We start from the raw sequence: 9,326 nt of genomic DNA, 5'->3' as shown, positions 1-9,326 counted from the left end.
CCCTGAGGGGCCACCATCTGAGAATGAGAAGGCCCAGCCCTGGGGAGATCCCTAGTCTCTGTTTCCAGCAGTGCTAGTGATTTCCCAAGGAGTGACATTAGAAAAGTCATCACACATTTATTTCTGTATATATCATTCAGAGCCTAATTTTCTGGTGGCTGAGGGTTGAGCTCATCAGAAACAGACTTCATCATCAATTGAGTTAATAAAGCCAAGTCAAGACAAGGGATAAGGGCAGCCATCCAGATGGATTCAAGCAGCCAAGAGGTGCTTCTGCTCAAAGACTACCTTTAAAGAAGGGAAGAGAAAGAAGTGAGAGCAGATACCTGTACACCCATGTTCATAACAATATTATTCACGAGAGTCAAAAGGTGGAAGCAACCCAAGTGTCTATCCATGAATGAAAGAATAAACAAAATGTGGCACAAACATACAATGGAATATTGTTCAGCTTTAAAAAGGAAGGAAATTTTGATATATGCTACAACATGGATAAACTTGGAGACCTCTGCCAAGTGAAATAAGCCAGTCACAAAGGCCAGTACACAAAACATTGTATGATTTCTTTTGCGTGAAGTTCCTGGAGTGGTCAAATTCATAGAGACAGAAAGTAAAATGAGGGGCAGTTAGTGCTTAAAGGATACAGAGCTTCTGTTGGGAAGGATGAAGTTCTGGTGATGGTTGCCCAACTGTGTGAATGTACTTAATGCCACAGAACTATATAATTAAAAATGGTTAAAATAGTAAATTTCATGTTGTGTATACTTTACCACAATAAAAAGGTGGAGGAGAAGTTTGACACCTTAATTCACAATTTTGTCCAAGCACTTGAAAGATCTATATATGGCATTACCACAAATGTTTATAAAATGGGAATGGGAAGAGCTGATAAAATAAATTGCTATGGAGAACATGATAGATCAGGTATGGGTTAAGCACCCCGGAGGCTCCTGAGGATGAGGATTACTTACCCAGTCCTGGACTCTAACTAAACATTAATGCCTCCTCAAAGATGTCTGGTTTTTTAGTCATCAGGGTGTCAAATTCTAGTAAAATGGCTTTGTTGAGACTGTGTGGATGCAGGTTGGGAGAAAGTAAAGTCTAGAGCCTGACACTTTCAGAACCACTCTTACACTCATATGCATTATAAGCAAAGTGTTGCAACCTCCAAGCATTTCACAGCCAACCTTCTGGCTCAGGTCACTCATTCCCACTGGCAACACTGGCAAGTGTTTGGGTAAAGAGCCCCATGGTCCTCACCCAGACTTCCAGACACCTCATCCCTTTATTGCTCACCCTGCTCCAACTATTCCTTGAAGGCACCAAGCACATTCCCACCTCAGTGCCTTTACACTTGCTGTTCCTGCTGCCTGAAATGCTCTTCCCTCAGCTATCTGCAGGCTGTCTCCCTCATCTCCTTCAGCCTTCACTCAAAGTCACCTTCTCAAGTGTGCTTTTCTGGCCACCCTAGTTAAAAGTGCCACCCCCCACTCTACCACATCATCTTCCTGTCCCCCTTGCTCTGACCACAGACGCTATCACTGTTCCACTCATATCCCCAGGGAATATGCCAGTGGAGGAAATTGTATGTGCAAATGCATGAGGCTTGGAAGACTGTGGCCTCAAAGGCCATCTGAAATGGCTGGAGTGGAGCATCCATGGGGCTGGGGGACTTCATGGAATGGCTTAAAGGGTAACGAGGACAGAAGGTTGAGGGAGTTTGTCTACCAAGCTAAGGAATTTGAACTTTAGCAGGCAATGGGGAGCCACCAAAGGGTTTTAAGTAGGAAAGTAATAGATTTGATTTGCCTTTTAAAAAGATTACTTTGGCAGCCAGTGGAGTGGAGGTTGAAATGGATGGGATGAGGCTGGAGGCGAGAAGACCAAATGTAAAAGTAACATCTTGAACATTGATGAGCTCAAATGATGTTGCAGCAGAAGTGAACATAAGAGTGACATCCAGCCAGCCAGTATTAGAAGCAATTTTTTTTTTTCTAGGAATAGATTGAATTTCAGCAAAAAGAAACTTTCCTGCCACCCTTTATGACAATCCTGTGAACGCTGGCTCCTGCCCTCATTCAAGTTGGCCACCCTTGGTCTTTCATGCATCACCATTCAATAAAAGCAAGCATGGGTTTTATGGGATTGTTTGGAGAGCCCTGAGCCAAAGTTTTCTACTCACTTAGGCAAGGCTGTTCTGCCAATTCTTAAATTGGCTGTTTTTTACATATAGGGTGTGAAAGATATCTCTATGCATCTCTAGGAACACACCCATTTGGAAGGAGACATATGTGACTATATATATCTTTATGTGCTTTTTGAAGGGATGTTTATACAACTTGCATATTCTTTGGCATGAATATTTCTGTAGAATGGAGAAAGGGAGAGACAGCATGAGAAAGCTATTCCTATGCCATAACTGACTTTGGCTCATGAAACGAAATGCAAAATAGATTATGTTCCTTAGCAATGCCTCCTGGGTTGAACGGCTCCCAAGTCAACCCACTTAATCCTTCCTCCTGGAGGGTCACTCACCTTTGAACCTTCTTTTCTAAAACTACCATTAAAAAAAAATAACAATGATGTAGCCCAGTCCAGGCCCTACTGAAACCCAGGCTCCCTACCCCCAGAGGAAGAGCTCACCAAAAGAGTCATCTCGCTTCTAAAACTCGGGTTGCTTGAAGAACTTGATGGAAAGAGCAGGGTAGTAAAAGACAGCATTTTGGTTGGTTTTAACAAGGCTAGGAAGCCTAGAGTGGGGCCAGCTGTATAGTCTGAACTAACCCAAGAATATTAGAAGCCGGGGTCACATGGAGCTGGGACACCACCAGGAATGTGGGGAGCAGAGACAGTCTGGCGAGGAGCGGAGGGAACGACTGCAGCCCCCTGCTGCCAGCTCCCACGTGAGTCAACCAGGAGGACGGGGGGACAGCTAGGATAGGCAGGCAGGAGGACTGATCCTGCAGGGTGAACGGGCAAGCTGCGCCCAGCTGTATGGAGTTCACTTGGGCCCTCTTCACACCATCAAGCTCCAGGACTTCCAGGGGGAGACAAGGGTGACAGATGTGTCAGCCAGGACAGGCACCTCAGAGAAAAAGCCTCCTTGGTTTGTTCCATGGTGTCCCCTTGCCAAGTCCCCAACCCACACTGAGCAACCAAGCAGTAGGACACCCCATCTGGAGAGGAGGGAGGTGATGGCTCCATTCCCCAAAGCAATAGGCAGCAAGGTTTCCGACAAGGATGTTCAGTAAGTCAGCGGAACTGGCTGAGTCCTCTAGCACCTTCCATTTGCTTGGGGAATAAAGTAACACTGGCCAGCCCTGAACACACTTGGTAAACATCTGGTAAGAGGATAATCCTGTTTCGGCCTTCCATGGTGCCCTGGGAGCAGACACTGGCTCTTAACAATTGATGCCTCTGGTGTCTGTTGCCACCTCTTACCACCACGCCCTTGCACTTAGAAGCAAATAATCCCAAGAGATGGCAGGGCCATATTCAGTTCCCTAATTGTCCCATCCAGGCACTTTTAATGCCCAGTCCTTTCTCCTAAGAATTCCTCTGAGACCAGAGCTCCCAGCCTTGCCACTGTGTCTCTCCCTCAGGACATCTTTTCTAATTTGGGTCTGAGATTTTCCATTCCTTCATTTCATGCCATTCCTTCTAATGATAACCCTTTGTGCCAGGCTCAATTATATACAAAGCTTAAATGAGCAACCCCAACTCTAAATTTGGCCCTGTCCATTGAAGGGGGTGGGGGTGGTGCCTTGGTCATTTGGCTTTGCTCAAAAAGAAAGATGCTACTCCCCATGGGGAAACAACGCCAAGGAGAGGGGGAAAAACTTTTGCAGAAATAAAAATCTAGAATGAAGAAACATACCAGCGCTGGCTGCCCCTGGTCACTGGGGCTTGAAGCTGCTTCTGCATCTTCAGCCAGCACTGTTAGGACTCTTTGTCCCACTACAGGCATGCAGAAGCTATAGACATGCTTTGATTTTTCCTTTTAAAAACGTCCTCCAATCTGACCCTACCTATGCTCTCCCTGCAGGGTTAGCAGAGGGTGAGATGAGAGCATTTGCCAGGAATTTCCTGACTTCTGTGAGTTTTTCTCAAGATCTGGTCATGAGTCAACATGATATAGTGGGACACATGGTGGAGCTTGCAGTGGCCTCCCCTCCCTTCTGGAACTTTAGGAAAACCATGTCCCTGCTGAGTAACCCTGGGCAAAAATCCAGAAGGCCCCCTCCCTCTCCCTGACTCTCCCTCTGTACAGTCCCCAAGTTAGAGGAGATAAGGGAAATATATTTACAACAAACTTGATCAGACTATTAATATTCTCCAGAACTACACAAAGATCCCTGTTTATACAGCTCACCTCCTTTCAAAATTAAGCTCTCTTGTATGGTTCCATTGCTCTTTATATTTTGGGCGTTTAGAAAATCGGAGGAGGGGGTGATGAGGAGAGGAATGGAGAAGAAAGGAGAAGCATTGCCCAGATTCACAATGACAAGATCCGAGACCCTAACACACCCTCTGAGAGGCCCAGGTGAACTGGGCTGCCAGGTAGGTAGAACTATCTATGCAATTTTATTGATGTTGACAACCCATCTGAAATACTCAAACGAAGTAGATTCATTACAATTTCATGTGCGAGTTCTGACTACCAGAACTGGCTATCCTGGCCAGTGGAGTCCAGCCATGATCAGTTTCTGCTAGTGATAGTTTAGAATTACCCCTAAGAGTTTGGGGGAGAAGCTCAATGAAAATCAATGACATCCTTCAATAGATCTTTGAATTAAAACAAATGGAGTGCTACCATGAGACTGTTAAATATCTGTGAAGCTTTGCCTCAACCCGGGTTAATGGGAGCAGATTCTGGGAAGCACTTTGCAAACTGTTAGATTGTAGCAAGGAATTGTTGGTATCACCATCGTTGAGGTTCACTAGCTTCAGCTCTTTGGGCCAAAGAAGATGAACATCTTTTATGAATGTAGCATAGACTCACACCTGTAATCCCAGCACTTTGGGAGGCCGAGGTGGGCTGATTACCTGAGGTCAGGAGTTCGAGACGAGCCTGACCAATATGGTGAAACCCCGACTCTACTAAAAATACAAAAAAATTCACCGGGTGTGGTGGCAGGCAGATGTAATCCCAGCTACTTGGGAGGCTGAGGCAGGAGAATTGCTTGAACCCGGGAGGCAGAGGTTGCAGTGAGCCGAGATCATGGCATTGCACTGCAGCCTGGGCAACAGAGCAACACTCTGTCTCGAAGGAAGAAAGGAAAGAAGGAAAGAAAGAGGAAAAGAAAGAGAGAAAGAGAAGGAAAGAAAGAAAGAAAGAAAGAAAGAAAGAAAGAAAGAAAGAAAGAAAGAAAGGAAGAAAGGAAGAAAGAAAGAAGAGAGAGGGAGGGAGGGAAAGAAAGACGAAAGAAAGAAAGAAGGAAGGAAGAGAAAGAAGAAAGAAAGAAGAAAGAAAAGAAAGAGAAAGAAAGAAAGAAAGAAAAGACTTTCTAATATCCTTGAGAGTTTAGAGGTGAATATCTTTATTCCTGTCTTTCAAATGCAGAAACTGAGGGGCAAAGACATCAAGTGAGTTGCAGGCATTGAGGAAAATAGGACACAGCACCTCCGACCCCTTAGGCCCTTTATCTCCTTCTAGCCCAAGACCCTCAGGAAGGGTCAAGGCATCCTTAGTTGTGGAAAGCATAATTTGGGAAGGAAAATCTCAACTTGAAGGAAAAGCTTGCTGAGGAGAGAGGCCCTGTTTCTCCTCTCAGCCTTTCATGTGTGCTGGTATCAACTATCCAAGTAACAGATGGAGGTCGTGGGGCAGGTGGGCTGCTCTGCTGTCCCTGGCTGTGCTGGGGTCAAACTATCCACTCTCCCCATCGCAGCTGCCAGCCTGGCACATTGTACCACCTGCCAGACCTGGTTCCTGAGGCCACGACAGAGTTCTCATACTTTCTACCATTCTGAGGGAAAAGTGAGATCAATATTTTCCAGGGCTCTTTCAACTGAGATGAAGAAGGCAACTGTCCTCTTCTCCACAGGCTTTTCTCCCCTTTCCTCACTTCCCCTGTCCTCTCACACGCAAGCACACAAGCCCATGGTCTCACCACGCCGGAAAAAGACAGCTCCCAGTTTCCTTCTCATTATGGGAAAAAAAATTCTGAATGGCTGCTTTTTCACATACATATAACAGCAAAAGGAGAACAAAATGAGGCAAAGAAGAATAAAATTTTAGTGAACTATAACTTTTACATTTTTATTTAAAAATGTTTATTATACATTATATTTTATTATATATTTTTATTATTTCTTTATTTGTTCATTTGCTTATTTATTTGTTGTAAGCCAGCAGAGCCTTTCCTTCTCCCAGCTGACCGTTTTCTACCATCTGCTGTCTGCCTGTTGAGGTGCAGGCCGCTGGGAGAGGCTTCCTGGAAGCAGAGCTTCCCCTGAAGCAGAAGTTCCCCGGATGTACGCAGTTAGAGCCCAGGCTTTCTGTGAGACCCAGACCCAGGCCACTTTCATTGGCGGGCTCTGGAAACATTTTCTTTCAAACGCTGTGGGCTGTAGCTCACTTACACATAAAATGAGCAAAACAACACTCTTTCCCACAGCTATGCCATGAGGTTTAATTGTTGCAAATTTGTGAAGTGTTTTAAGATCCTTGGATTAAAGAAGTTATATGAGAAAAAAATGTTATTACAGAGTGGAATTCTGCTTAGTTGTCATATGTTTCCTGTAACTCTTCCCCTGTGTCTTATATAACTTGGAACAAGTAGTATGAGCTATGAGGCCTTCAGAAAGCCTTTAAGTAATTTCTTGGCCTGCTTTCTTTACCTTTTAAAAAAAATTCTTCTTCTACTTTTCCTTTTTTTTTTTCTTTCTAATGCAGCCAAAACTTGTTCCCCTCTAATCCGTATGATGAGAAAGGAAGTTGCTTGAGTTGGGGTGGGCCCTTGTCCACCTGAGTACTTCCTTGTCTCTCCTCCCTTCCTCTCCCTTGCCTTTGCTCCCCACCTACACCTCTTCTTTTTATCCTCATATACACGTTCATAGATTGAAATAAATTTGACTTTGAGCCCTGGCTCTAAAATTTGCTCTGCCTCTTGGACCAATTGCCAAAACAGGTTACTGAGTGAGGCTCCCTGAAGCCAAGCCTGATGTGTGTCGAGGCTTGGTGATGGTGACAGAACAGAGCCTGGCTGACCAAGGAGCACAGGAGGCCCTGGGTGGCTCTTCCCCACTAGGACTTCCCAACATCAGCGTCACACCCAAAATGCGGGAAAACACCCAGGCAGCTGCTACGGTGGCCATGAGGCAGCAGCCAAGAATGCCCCTTGTCCTGGCTGCAGCTGTGTCCCTAAGCAGGTGCTGCCTGGCGGCTGGGCATGCCTGCATGTGTCACATCCTCCCCTGGGCACACAGAAACACATCCCAGATCAGGGATACACACTGGCCCTCACAAGCAGCACTCTCATGCCCCATGCCCGTCCTGAGGCCATGGAGATTGTGAGCATAAGATAGGCCCCAGGTGATGAATTCTTTGTAACCCAGTATCTCAGCCTCAAGATGCATTTAAACATTTTTTTTTCCTTTCTTACTTTCAGCCTTGAGGCAGACTTTGAAACTCTTTGCTTCTTCCTTTCCCACCGTGCACGCTTGTCTAATTATGAGCTTGCTTAGAAATTCCAGGGACCAACTTTGAAACATACCAGGCAGAGAGACCCAGCTGCAGGATCCTCCCACTCAAGAAGAGTTAGCAACAGTGAGCCCCCCACTGCCGGGCTGAAGTCAGTATGATGCGAATCAGACCTCCCCACAAGCCATTACCGAGATGGCCACAGAGCAGACACGCAGACCTGCGCCCCTTTTCACTACTCCTGCCTATTCCCACATCTTTTCCTTCCTAAAACCCTTCCCTTGGCCTAAAAAGTTGGAATGATCTTCCAAAGGCATGAGCTTGGCCATACCCCAACCACCAGCATTTTCATAAAGTTGCTTTCCTTTCTCCACACCTCTCTTCTTCTGTTTTCTACCTCTGAGCGGCGAGCAGTCAGACTTCAGCCAGTTACAAAATGGGGCCCAGAGTCGCATTCCCTCTGCCCTCTGCCCTCTACCCTCAGCTAAAGGACCATGAACAGATTAGAGGAACCCCCTTCCACTGACCCTACACCTCCCTGGCATCACTGCAAGGGACAGAGTGTCCCCAGAGGAGGAGGGAGCACTGACGCTGGCTCTCTGGCCCCGCACAGGGACTAAACAGCTACTGCCATCCCCACACCACCCTCATCCGAGAATTCTCAGTCGGGGTCCCACTTCTCTGCTCCCCACAGACCGGAAGAACCCAGTGAGGGAGGGCTAAAGTGAACCTGAGCCTGGGGACAGGACAGAACCAGGCAGCCTTCCTCCTGCACCTGGGCTCTTTTTTTTTTTTTTTTTTTGTAATTTTCATTTTTGTGTGCACGTAGTAGGTATATATATTTATGGGTTACATAAAATACTTCGATAGAGGAATGTGATGCATAATAACCATATCATGGAAAATGGGGTATCCCTCCCCTCAAGCATTTATCCTTTGTGCTATGTGTAATCCAATCAAATTATTATTGACTATAGTCACCCTGTTGTACTATCAAATACTAGGTCTCGTTCATTCTTTCAATTTTTTCTTTTGGTACCCATTAACCATCCTCACTTTCCCCCCACCCCGCCTCCCCCTACCATAGGGGCCATGGTAATCTTCTTTGTATCCTTCCAATTTTAGTATATGTGCTGCCGAAGCAAGCACCCTGGGCCCTCTTTGTCTCTCATTCCTTCCTTACTCTTCCTCACCTGCTTCTCCCCAACCCCAACATTCGCTCTTTTTCCCTCTTCTCCTACTGGTCTCCACTCCCACCCTCAGCCTGCCCTAGCTCCTTACCCCCAGCAACCTACTCTCTTCTTTTTTAAATTTAATTCTATTTTTAATTGATACATAATAATTATATATATTCATGGGATACATGATGATGTTTTGATCATGTATATATATAATGTATATTGACCAGATCAGGGTAATGAACATATCCATCTTCCCAAACATTTACCATTTCTGTGTGTTGGGAGTATTCAATATCCTCCTCCTAGCTATTTGAAACTATATGATCGTTAACTACAGTGGTACAGAACACTAGAACTTATTTCTCTTATCTAGCTGTAATTTTGGATCCTTTAACAAATCTCTCCCCATACCTCCCTCTCAAGGCTGGTTGGTTATCTGGGGGTATGGGGAGCTGTGTGTTGCCTCTTCAACAAGAGGAGAGTAGGGACTGTGTCTCATA

The 9,326-nt window shown here is 45.6% G+C and overlaps 1 non-coding gene across 1 annotated transcript; it reads right to left on the bottom strand.

Moving 5' to 3' along the window:
* Positions 1–8,687: 8,687 nt before the first annotated feature.
* On the bottom strand, positions 8,688–8,794 carry LOC112209629 (U6 spliceosomal RNA). The gene has a single exon (XR_002944455.1). It is a non-coding gene; the product is annotated as a U6 spliceosomal RNA (small nuclear RNA).
* Positions 8,795–9,326: the final 532 nt, after the last annotated feature.

This window comes from Pan troglodytes, chromosome 5, assembly GCF_028858775.2.
Source record: "Pan troglodytes isolate AG18354 chromosome 5, NHGRI_mPanTro3-v2.0_pri, whole genome shotgun sequence".
NCBI lineage: Eukaryota > Metazoa > Chordata > Mammalia > Primates > Hominidae > Pan > Pan troglodytes.
Note: the sequence above shows the minus strand (reverse complement) of the source record. Positions and strands in the feature narration are given on the sequence as shown.